The sequence below is a fragment of the Ambystoma mexicanum genome, chromosome 14 (genome assembly GCF_040938575.1).
Source record: "Ambystoma mexicanum isolate Mex_15411 chromosome 14, UKY_AmexF1_1, whole genome shotgun sequence".
Lineage (NCBI taxonomy): Eukaryota > Metazoa > Chordata > Amphibia > Caudata > Ambystomatidae > Ambystoma > Ambystoma mexicanum.
The window spans coordinates 131,745,111-131,759,587 of NC_090940.1; positions in this window are offsets into that span (position 1 = coordinate 131,745,111).

A 14,477-nucleotide genomic window follows, 5' to 3' on the forward strand; every position below is an offset into this window, starting at 1 on the left:
AAAGGGGCAATAGGCTTGTCTAGCAGAGGAGCAAGAGAGTGTGATGGGGCACAAGAGGGGTTATCCTTCATCAGTAGTGATAGCACTTGGTCAGTATTAGTATGACTAAAGTGGGAGATAGAGGCAGAGGATGATGGTAGGGCCCTCATTATGAGTCTGCCGGTAACCCACCGGTAGGTTACCAGCAGACTCCCTTTCCGCTTTCCGCCACCTGATATCCCAGTAATACCAGGATATTACAGGTGGTGGAAAGCCAGTAAGTGCCCATTCCCTTGGAACAATGGCACCGTTGGTAACAGTGCCAGTGCTTCAGTGAAAAATCTTGCGATAGGGGCTTGAACTACAGGCAAGTCAGACCGGCTGGTAGTTCACAGCCCCTACCAGCAGACTTGTAGTTTGTCGGTCCGGAAAAGGTGCCGGTAATCGTTGTTAACTGCACTTTTCTTTCTACACTGCCAAACTTGTAATGAGGGACTAAGTCTTTGCATACAGATGATATGGCCTCTTTGGTCTAGGAACAGAGTCTGGGAACAAAGGTGACATTAATGTTACCCTCTCATGAATCCTAATAATCCCAGCAAAAGGGATGCAATTACCAACCGACAGAACCGGCACCTGCAGTGAAAGCAGGTGAATTCATCACCTGGTGATGTTAGGAAAGGTTTGTCTTATCACAACTTTCCACTCTATCTCAGTGGAAACCCCAACCTCTCTGTGGACTGTTTTGGGATCCTGACCTGGTTTTGGAAGTCAGATCCCTTTTAACCTTGATTAACTCACTTTATTTTGGGGGCAGTGGTTGGTCCTTCAGGATACCATAAGTCATTGGTATAGCACTACTGCCTCCAATAAGGAGAGTATTGCAGGGGAATGAAACGTTCCATTTATTTTGACTATATGGGCACTTTTTATTGAAGCCCATGCAGGCTGATGGCAGTGACACCTTTTATTGTTTACCACATCTTTGTGCTTCACTGTCCTTTGGGTTCCCTTCCTCTAGGGTAGGGGTAAGAAATGGCTATATCTATGTACATCCTCTCCACTAGCTCGGGCCAGAGTGCAGGAAGTAGCCTTTGCATGGGTGGAACTGATTTAGGCTCGGTAAGAAGCTGCAGACAGACGCAATACACAGCGTGAAATCATGACTGTATCTGAGCTGGCTGTCTTTGATTGGACAGCTGCCTAGTTTTTGAATCTTGGAAGTCCACTGATAGGCGTGCTGCGGTCCAGGATTTTGTTGATCCGGAGAGGATTTGCAGCCATTCCTAGGGTCAACCCCTGGAGCCAAGAATCCAACACGAGGCCACCCACAGAGAGATACTGGAAGACTGCTGTTGGGACAAGCATTGCACAAGCTGTGACGAATCAACTTCTGGGGAACCAGTTGTGCAGGGATGAATATCGGTTTCTAAACCATCAATCAGCCCCACACCTCTAGTACACCAGAAGGGATCCGAACATATTGGAAACACAAGCAAATTATAAACTTCCTTGTCCAATTTTGGTAACGTGGACCGAACGGCAGGCTTATCTCTGCAGGGTTGTGGATCATTGGTTAGTTGCAACACAGCAACAATACAATTATTACCCAATGATAAAAGGGACTGTTCAGTCAAGGTTGTATAAAAATATATACTTTTTTATTAACACAACAGACAGTTCTAACACACTACAAAATACAACCCACCCTGTAAAGGACAGACTGTTTTAAGAAGGAAAGTGGGTGCACTCTGGATACTTACAGGAGGGTAGTCGGTAAAGTAATTCATCGCAATAGTTCAAGGATACTTGGTTTCAGCACAAAGGGAGCAATGGGTCGTAAAATGTCACAAGGGGCCTTCGGAGAAGGACCTTGGGGACAGGACCACAACGTACCTTGTGCTTGTAGAGGTTCTTGGTGCTCAACAGGGTCGAGTCGGTTTCAGGGTGCTTTGCAGCTTCTGCGACAGAGTTCAAGACGGGAGACAGCTGCGGGTTTCAGGTGGCAGGGAGTTCGGCGAGCGAGCCTGGATGGATGGCTGCAGGCTGGTCTATATGGCGGCAGGCTGGACTATATGGCGTCTCAGGGTCAGGAAATGTTGTCTTAGTGCTGGTTGGCGGGTCTGAAGCACTTGTCGAGGTGTCTCGGATGACGTTAGCGACTGGCATGACAACATTCACTGGTGCAGTCAGTTGCAGCTGGAGGGGGCTCGACTGGCTCAAAAATGTCCTTTAAGGCAGACGCTGGTTGATGCTTGTCGATGCACTCTTCCTAGCTTCTTTACTGGGCTTGTGTCCTCCTTTAAGGCAGACAGGCCAAAGCTTAGGAGAGTGTTGCAGGCACCAGCCTTCTCCTGGGTTTGGTCCGGAGACTCTCTGGCACTTCCCGCCTAGGAAGCTTGCTTGCACCTGTGTGCTGGCTGCGTACCAGTTCTGGAGCTGCTTAGAGGGTCCTCTGGATTCAGTATCTCCCTCTGTTCCCGGGAAGATGTTTAGGGGAGGGATCTTGCTTGCCTCTTTGGAAATCCTGGCCTTCCTTCACTGACGGAAGCTGTAAGGCAGACTACCTTCCACCAGGGTCCAAATGAGTTAATCTTTTTAATCCTTGCAAAGTCTTCAGATGATCTGCCAACAGTGGGGCTAACCCCTCTTTTAAAGCCAAATGGGCCCCAGTGATTGGTGTAGGCTAAGCCTACCTTAATGAACACAACCTTTGTCCCCAACAACCAACTCCTGTATGTGTGAAATAACCAGAGTAATTTGCAACAGGAAAGATAAAGGGGTGATTCCTGATTAAAGGCAGGTATCCCTTGAAGCTTCGGCCAGACCAGACTTTCGTATGCTGCCAAACCATATACTCGTACCTTCTGAATGGGATCCCCCTGCAGGGATGACTACTGTAAACAGCTGTCCCAGACATGGCATTTCACTGCCCTTGATACTACGAGGCGGGAGCTGGCTTCAGGTTGACACAGATGCATTTCAAAGATGTTGGGGTTTCTTGTCTATTGTTAGTCCTGTGACCAGGCCTCTCGTGGGCCTGCTTGAATTAACTCCTAAGTATGCGTAGCTGCCACCAGCAGGGCCAACCAAGGACAGGGAAGATCCATGGGGCCTTTGCCCTCCCCCTTTTGAGATGCCCTGATGTACTCCTGGCTGTCACATTCCAAGTAAATGGGCAGAGGTGGGGGTGGGGGGCAGCAGCGCCTGTACGCTGTGTCCCTGTGTCCACCCAGAGTACACAGGTCTTAGTGTTTGTTGTGCGATGAAAATAGGAAAATGTGTGCAAATTAGCCCCCTCATTTTCTGGAGGTTGATCTACCATCATTCATTTTCATAGAAAAATGTTAAAAAAGCCCAGGCGAATGCACACCCACCGTGCGGATGGTCGAATTCCTCAAACAAGCCATTTACTGCAAGGTGAAGCTGTTCTCTTTCTTCAATAGGGGAGACCTCCCAAAGTGCCTCTCTCCCTTAAACTGCAAGGCCTAACTGGTTACAGGTCCCGCAAGGTCACTCCTGGTTCTCTGAAGAGTTGCGGGCCTGTAGCTGGGATCCACCATCCTAAGATCTCATGCAGCCTGGGGCTTTGGACCCTGCATTGCATCCTCCTTGTGGGCCCTGTATATAACTTATGTACTGCTATTTATCAAGAAAAGGAGTTCTGCTGGTGCATGAGTCCTGGGGTCTGTGTTGCTATACCTGCAGACCCTATAAAGGGTCACATCAACTGCTCATATAATCTGTGGCATCCTTTGGATCCTCCGATGTCATGGGGTCGGAAGAGGATCCCTTTATTCAACTTCAGCTTGAGTCCTGTCCAATGCCCTCTGGAATCAATAGGTTACTGATGGAGTCCAGAGCATCTAAAAGCCAGACGCAGACATCATACTTGTCCGAAATAGAACACTCCGCTCCTGTGACTCCTGGAACTCCAACACCGATTGGAGGAACATTAGGTGCATCCCAAGGATTGATCTTTCTGTAGGCGCCAAATGTCTTATTGCAGGATCTGTAGAACATATTCACTGAAAAGATGGGAAAAACTGCAAAAAATAGCCTGGTTGTCTGTCCTACACAAAAGGCAATGAAAAAAATAGAAATGGCTTCAAATCCGCACACAGGGCATTGAATGGTATTACGTCCTCGATGGTTATGTTATGTTATGTGCATGCTTCTAACGCGCCGATAGCCCGCAGGCATCAGGGCGCGTGGAATCAAGAAGAGATCAAATTCACAAAATACTTTCCGTTTGACTAGTTCTGAAGGTTATGATGGTCTGCATATATCATTGGAACAAGAAGGTTTTCAGCGATTTCCTGAACCTCAGATAATTCACTTCTTGCCGTAATGCCATAGGCAGTTTGTTCCAATATTGTGCTACATTGACTGGGAAAGATTTCTCTCGCCCGAGTACTCGATTTACACAGGGACTATTCAAAGTGCCCCTGTCAGCTGATCTTAGGCATCTTTGAGGTGTATAGAGGGAAAATGGTTTCTTGAAATAGTTTGGTATGCTGGAACATTCTACTAAAGCAGTGTTTCAATGCCAGGGATGAATTGAGCGCAGTTTATTTTCTATATGCACGGTCTTAAAGCATGACTGGGATGTCCGAGGTCTGCTTGGTTTCCCGATTTATACGTGGAGGCACTGATGCTGTTAGTAACTATTTTGTTCATATGTTTGGTGTGTATTGATGAAAAATCAGTCTGGTTCACAATACTTGGGCGATCCATGGAATTGGGGTTGCTTTTGTGAATGCCTCAATTTCCTGTTAGGCTAAGCAGTTATTTGCCGTAATGAGCATTACGCCCTGTAAGTATTGCTGTCCCCTATAGGATATTCTTAGCCATGGTCCTATTAAAGGGGTATGTCTACTGAGCTGGCGGGTAGGGGGCAATGTCAGACTCCCCTGTGCCTGTGGTGAGTTCCATTCTCCTGACAGACAAAGAAGAGGACATAGAGGGCCTGATTCACAGAAGCCTTTTATAATGGTGCAGTGCAATCCCATAGGAAAACACTCCGTGAATCGGGTCCAGAGAGTGCTATGATCTGGCCTTCTCTCTGTATAAGTAAAGGAGTAAGACGTGGGGAGGAAGGCCCAGGAGGCAAGCTCGGGCCAACAGCGCTTGCTACACACCCTCGCTTCATGTCGCTTTCAGCCAGTGCTCATATTTTGAAGCAGGAGTATTTTACTCCTTATTTTTTAACGTTGGGAGTAAAATGATTTTTTAGGGAATAAAAAAGTAAGTCCCATTCCTAATGGGAGTATTTTATAAGCGACTACAAATGTTTGAAGTGTAAAACAGACATCCTTTTGTAATAAATATTTCTCTGCACCTGGTTATTCATGCAGATGACCTATTTGGCTCAGGGAACAATGATAGCTTGTTCTTCCTGTGGCACTCTGTGTAATAGTCCTGGCATATCCATGGAGCTGTGCGGGTGAAACCGGGGGACATGCTCCTTTCTGCCAGTTTCCTAGTTTTTGTTTGGAGTATTTGTACTCCCCATTTTATTGGGAGTATTTGCCTATTTTTAGGGAGCACAAATGCTGAGTACAACCCTTATCTCTGGAGCTGGTTTGAGGCACTGCATACCTGAAAGTTGTCGCAAGCTTTCCCTTCCTCCCTCTGCAGTGCTTCTGCTGGGTAGCACACTACCCTTGCTTCTTCTCATACTGCCCTGCTGCCAGTCACATCTGGAAATAGGGGCTGGGTGCATGCGCACAACGACTGCAACACCTGAAGGCTATTCACTGGAGTCTGCCGCTCCCTTTCATAGTGTGGAGGCCACAACCCCTAGCTAGAGTGGGCTCCTGACAGAGGGATGCTAAGGATATTACTCCTTCCATCCAGAAATGTCCAGTTCCTTCTCCCTTAGCATGATAGTTTTGTCCAGTGCATTATCTGGTTAGATCCAGCTCTGCACTGATACCTTCCTTTGCTTTGCTGCATCTCCGATGTACATGTTGTCTTGCTGAAACCAATAAGGTAAGGGTGGCCGAAGAATAGTACGCTGATAGTGTTGCTCCCGGAGGCTGCTTGGGGAGGCCCGGGTACATGGATATGCCCTGAGGGGCTTCGCACTGGATGCCTGCCCGGTTGCCTCACACTTGTTTTAATATTTATTTATTTATTGTAAGTGGTCACGTAATTGTGACGCCGCTGGTTTTAGTGTTGCTATGTCGGTAGAGAGGTGAATTTGGCTCTACCTGTGTGAGGTGAAATTGGGTTGGCTCAGAATGGGGGCCCGAGGGCGGTTGTAAGGTGGGACCCTTGTGGTATAGCATGGTCCCTTGGGTGAGGTCAAACTGGCCCATTGCTATATGATGAAATTGAAGTCTGTGTAGCATGTCATGAGTATTGTAAAATCCAGCCTTGTACTGCTGGGAGTACTTACTGTGTTATTTTCCTTTTTCTTTTTTCTCTTCCTCTTTGCTGTGCAATCCTCCTTTTTTAACGTTAAATAATTTAAATACACGCCGATTGTCTTATGTATGTATTTATTGCATTGTATATGTGTGCTGGAAGTATAATCATGTGTTTTATATTGCTGTTTGTAAAGGTTCTTCTGAACCATATACAAATAAAATAAAATACATTTTAAAAAACATGTAGCAATTCATAGAGACTCTATAAAGTAGGCATATCTGCATCAGTCAAAACAAGTACATTATTCTCAGTGCAGCTCAGATGTCACCATTTTACCATACTAATTAATCCAGTCAACCACATTCACCGCTAGTGAGCCAGGTCCAAAGAGAAACTCACAGCTAGATTTTGCTCTAGCAACCCTCCTACTCCATAACCCCCTTCCCAGTTGTCTTTTATCTGTTCCAAAATGGGAAGAAACCCCCCCATTAACCTGAAACCCTCAACCTTCTCCGCCATCCCCAACTTGTGTTACAAGTTGGGGGGAAGCAAGAACCCCCCCGCGCCTCCAATCCCTGTAGAAACCTCATCGTCTCACACCTATTGTGTTCTCCCCTGTGCTGTCAATGATTCTTTTTAACAGAACAAAATCAAATGTTTGAAAGCACACTTGGTTAAGATATTTTTATTACACCAGCAGCACATTTACAGCTGTAGTCAAGCCATTATCTCTCAGTAGGTTGCTGAAAAATACCATTGGGAGGTTATAGGTTGATGTTATTGCTTGAAAAAGCTACCGCAAAGGGATCTCAGGAGGATGTGTTTTGGGCGGCGAGGGGCAGATAGTGGGTGGGAGTGGTCATAGATATTAGCATGGCCACAGACAGTCGGTGGGTAGGTAAATACCCAAGCACCCACAGGCTGTTTGCCCCTCCATGCATGTCGTCTCCCTCTTATCTGTACTCCAATGCAATCGTTTTGCGTTATAGGTGGCGCTGAAGCGCTAAATAATAGCCAGAACTAAAAAGGACAACACCCAGTAGGGAAACAAAACCCCTTACTAAAGAAACTGAGTAGAAAATAGAAAGCCTTTACAACAATAAAGAACAGCAAAGGCAGACAAGGCTGCCACCTAAAGGCAATCTCAAAATACTCGCTGTATAGAAAACAAGCGCTTACTGAATATTAATATGCAGTGCACCATGGGTGCCTACAGGCAGGAGAGGATAGATCCAACATAACTATTTAACATTAACCATTCAGGAAGTTGATATTTCTGGCACAACCAAATAGCAAACATTCCTGAGGTCAGTGAAACGATAAGCTACCTTGTTCATGCCACACCCACCTCTCCCATTTACTGTAATTCTTCTTTATTGCTTTTATAAAAAAAAGTAAATAAAAACATGAACTTGCAATCGGAGTTAGTTCCCAGCTATCTTCAAGCCCACCCAGTATTATTCAGGGCCGAAAGCCATCCACCGCTTTTCTCTCTGCCTATCACACCCATCCTCCCTCGTCTGAAGGTACCTCGCAATACTCCCGCTGGTGCCCTCATATGTTCTCACATTTCCACAGAGATCACCTGCTTTTCTATGCGCCATTTCGAGCAGAAAGCCCCTGTGAATGATAAGCCACACCTTCTCGCTGTCTGTAAGAGCTGATTTCCAATGAAATGCAAGGAACGCCCCATCTCGCGGTCACCAGGGTAACCACACATGCATGGATGATGCGGGTGGGTTCCAGGTCTCCCAACAACCCAAGCAACACCATGCTGGGATCTAACTTCATCACCGACCCCAATATCTTTCAGATCACTCTTCTATTTTCCCCAGAAGGATTGTATCACCTGCCAGGCGCATGCCCTATCCCCTATGCATGGAAGACTCCCCCCTCCCCCACCACCCATGCAACGCACCCTCCACCATCCCATCATGGAACAATCCCTCCAGTGCACGGATCGAATTTGAGGGGCGCTATTTAGTGATTTGGGGGCTAGTTGGTACCCTTTAAGAGCCTGGTTAGCTTGACCCCCCCAACAGCTGCCAGGAGCACCTTTGACTCCCCATGCCAAATGGTGCTATACACACATATATACATGTATGTTTGGAAATGTGTATAAAGGGGCATTAGGACACTTTTAGTACACACTTTAGGCATAATGAGTCATGCAAAATGGAGAAAGCATTGTGTGCAATTGACGTGGAAGTAAAATTTCTCATTTGTTATGCACTAGATCCTAGTCACCCAGCGTTGGCTGCTGCTCACTGGGAGGTTTATAACTGATACCCAGGAGCTGCTTTTAGCGCTTGCTCAAAAAACTCAGTTTCAGTCCCTGCGGCACAGGCCTGCACTTATTGTATGGGCTGGTGAGTCGTGACCTCTCTTTCATCTAGTGGTCACTGCCTGGCACTTGCCTGTTGTCTTCACAACCAGCTCTTGCACGTACCTGTTGCCTTGCATCTGTCTCCCTGGCACTTCACCCCTCTGCGGAATCCCCTAGCAGATGCCCCCTTCCCTTGTCCCTTCTCTCTCTCTGCACTTGCATGATCCAAATTTTCACAAGGCCTAGTAGGACCGCTTCCGTTTTGTATTTTGCACATTCTGTGTCTTGCTGTTTCCCCTGTTCCCTTCCCTTTGTCCTGTGGGTGCTTTGAAAAACACTTTTCCTGATGTCTAAGAGCCTTACAAATGCCCAATAAAATGTATAATAAATAAAATAGTAGAGTATGCTCTGTGCAGGCACATGATCAATCTAAGGCTGGCCCTTATATGCCCCGCTCTCTTCAGCACATAAATCATCCTTTCATGTTTTTAGGGTGCTCCATGTCCACCTTCAATTTCACCAAGAGAGAGGCTAAGATGCACCTGGTTTGGATGTTTCCAAAACCCATACAGCCTCAGTATAGGTATCGACTCTTGCCAGCCATGTATTATACATACTTCCAGTTAGTTTGGCGTAATTGGGATCCTGTTCCATTCCCTTAATATGCAGTGGCAAAGCATGCTTAAGCTATAGAATTTGGCATCATATACATCAATGTTCTCCCTGACGTCCTCAAACACCTGTTTGCTATTGTGAAGTTCAGGGGGAGGGTGCCTCTTGAAAGGAAGCGCCCCCAATTTCAGCACGATCCTCCCCGCAATGAGAGACAATAAGGGACTCTCCCGTAGTGGGAATAAGACCAAGACAGAGTGCGGGTGAGCGTAAGTAGGAGTTTATCCAAAGATTAGGGCATGCAAAGAACTCTGCAACCTCCGAGAGCGCTCTGTCTGACAATAGCAAAGACAGGCGTATTTCAAATACAAAAAACGTCATCAGAACCTACACACTATAGGGGGCACAAGTTAATTGGGATTGGGTGGCGTCGACTAACTATAGGTGTTGCTGCAGCGTGGTTGGTCTTGGCGTGAGGACGTCACTGGTCAGCCTCGTGGGTTGGGTTGGGCCTGGCAGGCCAGCTTGAGGTCATCCGAGCGGTGTTGGTATGCTGGGGCAGCCTGTGACAAAGATGAATACCTTTCCTGACTCGTTTGCCCTAGGCCATGCACACTGCAGTTATTCAAGAAACGACATCTAAGTTCATCAATAAATCGCTCAGCAGTTTGTCTTACAAGATAAACGCAACACATGAGGAATGCACCTCGTGAGAGGTCCGGTGGTTGTCGGTTGGGGTGAGATTTACCTGTGTCCTACTGACCGGTATTTTAGGTCGAGGGGCTGGGCTCTGGGGCCTGAGCCGAATGATACATGTCTGTCTGCCGCGTTAGAAGTTATTATATAAATGGGTCTCTGTGTCTTGTCCCAGTGATGGGGGTCGTCTTTGCACGGGGTCATGATTCTTGGGGTGGTCTAGGGGGAGGGTTGTGGAATTTACGAGAGGGTGCTGGTAGATCAGTGGATTCAAACGTGGGTTTATTACCGTGCTGTAAATAACACAGGTGGCGGGCTGTGGCCTTGGGTGCGGTACCGGGGCCTCTGACTCTCTGAAGCGGCTCCAGCTTGGTTGGGGGAGGTGAGGGAGCGCGGCACAGGCCTTAGCTTCCTTATCTGGCAGGCTTGGTAGGGTGGGAGGGAGAATGGCCTTGCATATATTCACAAAGGTTTTTTCCTCGTGCGTTGCTAACTTTTGAATGCGGAACTTTTATAATGTTCCGCCTTATTTTGATGTTATTTAAACACACATATATATATTTCAATTTCGTTACACATTTCTTTAATACAGTCGGTCCGAGTACCTTTTCGTTACCTAACATTATATTTACTACATGGTGTGATTATTTTATGTACATTAAACGTTACACGAGGTAGTTCTAGGTTATGGCCTACAGAAATTGATGCTCGCTGCTTTAGGTGATTGAGAAAACATATATGAGTTCAGGTTTCTACATAAAATTGTAAGAACACTTATACAGATAAAGGCTATACATTTGGTCGACATCTTTCTCTGTGGTTATAGCAGCACTAGTCCAGACCTGGGGTGGTATCATGTAACGTTGCATCTTTATAGTTCATTCACAGTTTGCAGGATCTGTTTAAACAGAGGTAGTTCATTAATACCAATACTTGAATTATTTTCTACTTTCTTCAGCTAACAATGCTTCAGCTTGTTTTTTCATCACCCTGGCCTCGCGGACCAGGTCGTGCGGGGTGCAATATTACATGGTGAACGATGAAATGTTACAGTGTTAACATCTCGGGATAGCTCATACCCGGCTTTCTCATGGGAACGCGCTCGCAGCGGATCTACCAGGGCTACTGCGGCGGCAGGGATGCATGAAAGGCCCTCCAAAGGTGGGGGCCTCGTTACAGTGTGCTGAACTCACGCCATGTTTGCTAGACAAGATGGCTTCTAGGCCTAACTGAATTTTGGTATATGCAGGGAACGGATACGTGTGGGCAATGTCGTCGGCGGGTGAACCCTCCTCCACCTGGGCCCGGGTGGCATGAGGGGACAGCCACCGAGTCATGGTCCTCACCTGGGGAGAAGGCTGCAGGTGAGGAGGGCCTCGCGGCCAGTCCTCCCCTACATTTCCCCCCTTTCGTTACTAAAGTAACGAATTCTTTAGCTCTTCTAATCTTCTACATTCTTGCTCCTCTATCACTGCGTCATCCCATGCAGGTGTTCCTTTTCTAGGCCTCCAAGCTCTGCATACCCCCCTCAAGCTCTCACCTCTTCTAGCATACTCATCTGGGGTACAGGTTAAATATATACAGTCACCAGTCCCTTCCAAGTCTACCCAGACCTCCTCATACCATTCCAGTTCCACATCTCGGGGCTCTTTGATAGTGGTGTGCCATAGTTTATCTACTATGTACTTATCACGGCACATAGGCACTAACTGGTATCTGGGAGTGTTATCTGTTCCTGTCTGTACATGTACCTCTTGTGTCGCCTTAATTGTACCACCAGAGTTGCCCATTGTCACCATCATCATCGCACCGTTAGGGACTGCATTAGCACAACATCGGAGGCCCACCTGGCATAGGCAGAACACCACGAGGAGGACCACCACAACTGGTATCAAGAACTTCATCGCCAGTCCAAGCCATGAGGGAACCCAGGAGAAGAGATTGTCGAACCATGAGCTATCTTCGGCCCCACCTTCCATCTTCATCTTCTCTCCCAGGTTATGTACCGCTTCAATGACGTGGGACAGGGACCCATTTTCTGCATCTTCAGAAGGTACGAACGTGCAGCACGCACTTCCTATTTTTCGGCAAACACCTCCATCGATCGCTGTTAGCAGGTCCAGAACATACCTGTTCTGCATGGTCATTAGTCGCAGAGCTCGTAGTTCCACCTTTATTATGTTGAACCCCTCTTCAGTGTCATTGGCCAGCTGAATCAGTTCCCACCGTGTGATCTGGAGCCATTTTGCATTTGCTCTTGCTTGGACACTTGAAACTAGTGAGGCAAAAAATGTTTCCACGGAGCTAAACAGGCGATACCTGTCTGGGATCTGTGCCAATAAATCGGATGATGCTTGTGATATGTAGTTTGATGTTCGCTTGTTCCGTAATAGCTCCTTTTCTTTCCCTCCGGAGGACAGGACATAGAGGTGCGCTTCTGCAGTGGGAGATGTGGCATCCTTGTTCACGTTTCCTTGCGTCCGCTTATTCTCGTCGACGTGACTTTCTGGAATCACCATTAAGGCCGAATGCAAAGTGGCCATTGAGCAGCTGCCACTCCATGCCTGGGGAAGGTGCAAGTAAGCCTGATTCCCGCATACCCAGTATGTGTCCATTAGTGCTGCTGTTCCTTTTTTCATGTCTGGGATGGTGAGAGTTTTGTTACAGTTTTTATTCGTTCCCATTGCCACTTTTCCTTCTCCTTTGAAACATAGTTCGTTTTGTATTTCACTTTGTAGCTTGAAGGGTTTCTCCATCGCTGTTACCCATGTTAGTTTAGAGATGTGTTCTTTCCATATTGGTAAGCACGTTTTTTCCATCCACCGCAGCTTGTCTGGTTGGACACCTTTCAGTGCTTCCGCTTTGCACAGTACTTCTTCATCTTTCCATTTGTTTTCGGAAAACAGCGTCCCTTGTATTGCAAAGAAAGGTTCTTTAAGACAGACCACTCCAGACGCTTTTGAATAGCATGTTTTGCTGTCCTGTATCATTTTGAAAGAGACATCGTGTGCTTGAAAGGTGTTCTTTATTCTACACAGTGTGAGATGAAGGAGACATTGGGCATCCACAATGGGCAATTCTCTTGGCAACAACACTTTGGGCGTACCTGATGCATGGGGGATAAGCGAACAGACATAGCAGCTTTCATTGGTTGTCTGTTTAGCTGTTGTACTCATATCTGCATACCATTTATTTGCTTGGTGGGGGTGTCGTGGGTCTTCCATCTTATCTAATCCTAACCCATAATACTCATCATACCCCTTCCTGCTTGTCTCTCTTCTTCGCCTACTTCTCTCCCCTCTCCTATACCTTTTAGTTTCGATAGGTGAAAGAATAGGCCCCCCTTTCTCATTCCCTCCCCCCTTTTCCAATTCCTCATATATGAATTTGTGTTCTGTCATCGTAATTACTTTTCCATTTTCCTCAATAAACAACAAGTCGCTGTTCTGTATTGGGGCGGGAAGGGTAGTGGGGCTGTTATATATTTCAGGTAGGACCATTGTGTCATTTTTCATATCTTTATCTCTTGATTGTAACGGGGCAGCAGTGGATGGTGTAGTGTAGTAACCCCAAACAAGACGTGATCCATCCCAGACCAAAAAATCACCTTCTTTGATATTCATACTTGTAATTGAATTCGTGCCAGGGGCAAGGGTGGTGTTGCTCCCCCCTCCCCCCTCGTTCATCTCGGTAGAGATGAACGCTATGACCCAATATGTTACTAGGCAAAACATTGAGATGAAGAACACAATAACACACATTGATAAACCACATTCGTATGAATATGTCAATCTATCCACTAACATTTCTCTAAACCTAACAAATCTATTAGTTGCAGGCTGCCCATTCGATGCCATAGTAAATCCTGTTTGAAACATAAAAGTGCATTAAGTACAAGCATGTAAACATTTATAACGTTGTGACATTTGTTTTTTTTTTTTTTTTTTGTCCGACAAAGTATGGGAGTGGGTAAGGGAGGGGGTGTGTCCACAGACAAGGTAACTTTGCAATCATTATTATTCGTACATTATTTCTCATATGAAGAGGAAAGTTGAGAAAAAAACTTTTCTAAAACAAAAAACCCTACAAAACCCTTTAAAAAGTTGTAAAAAAAATTACATATATATATATATACACATATTCATTTCAGTACACTTGTCGTGCGCCAGTCGCGGCCAATGTTCATCACTTAATGCACACAAAATTTCCATCATTCATTCTGCACCACTTCATTGTCCGCAGTTGCCTGTGCCTCGTCCTGTACCTCACCTTCCACGGCGCTATAGGCTCTGCGTACGTCTGTCAAATGTACCCAATATCGTAGGCCCTTCACCTTTACTGCCGTGGGTGTACAAAACACTACTTCGTAAGGGCCATGGAAACGTGGCGCATTCCACCTTCGCACAAAACTTCTGACATATATGTGGTCACCAGGCATTAGTTGTAATGAGTTTTCAGGCACTCTCTCTGTTTCTGTTGTGTTCCCCTC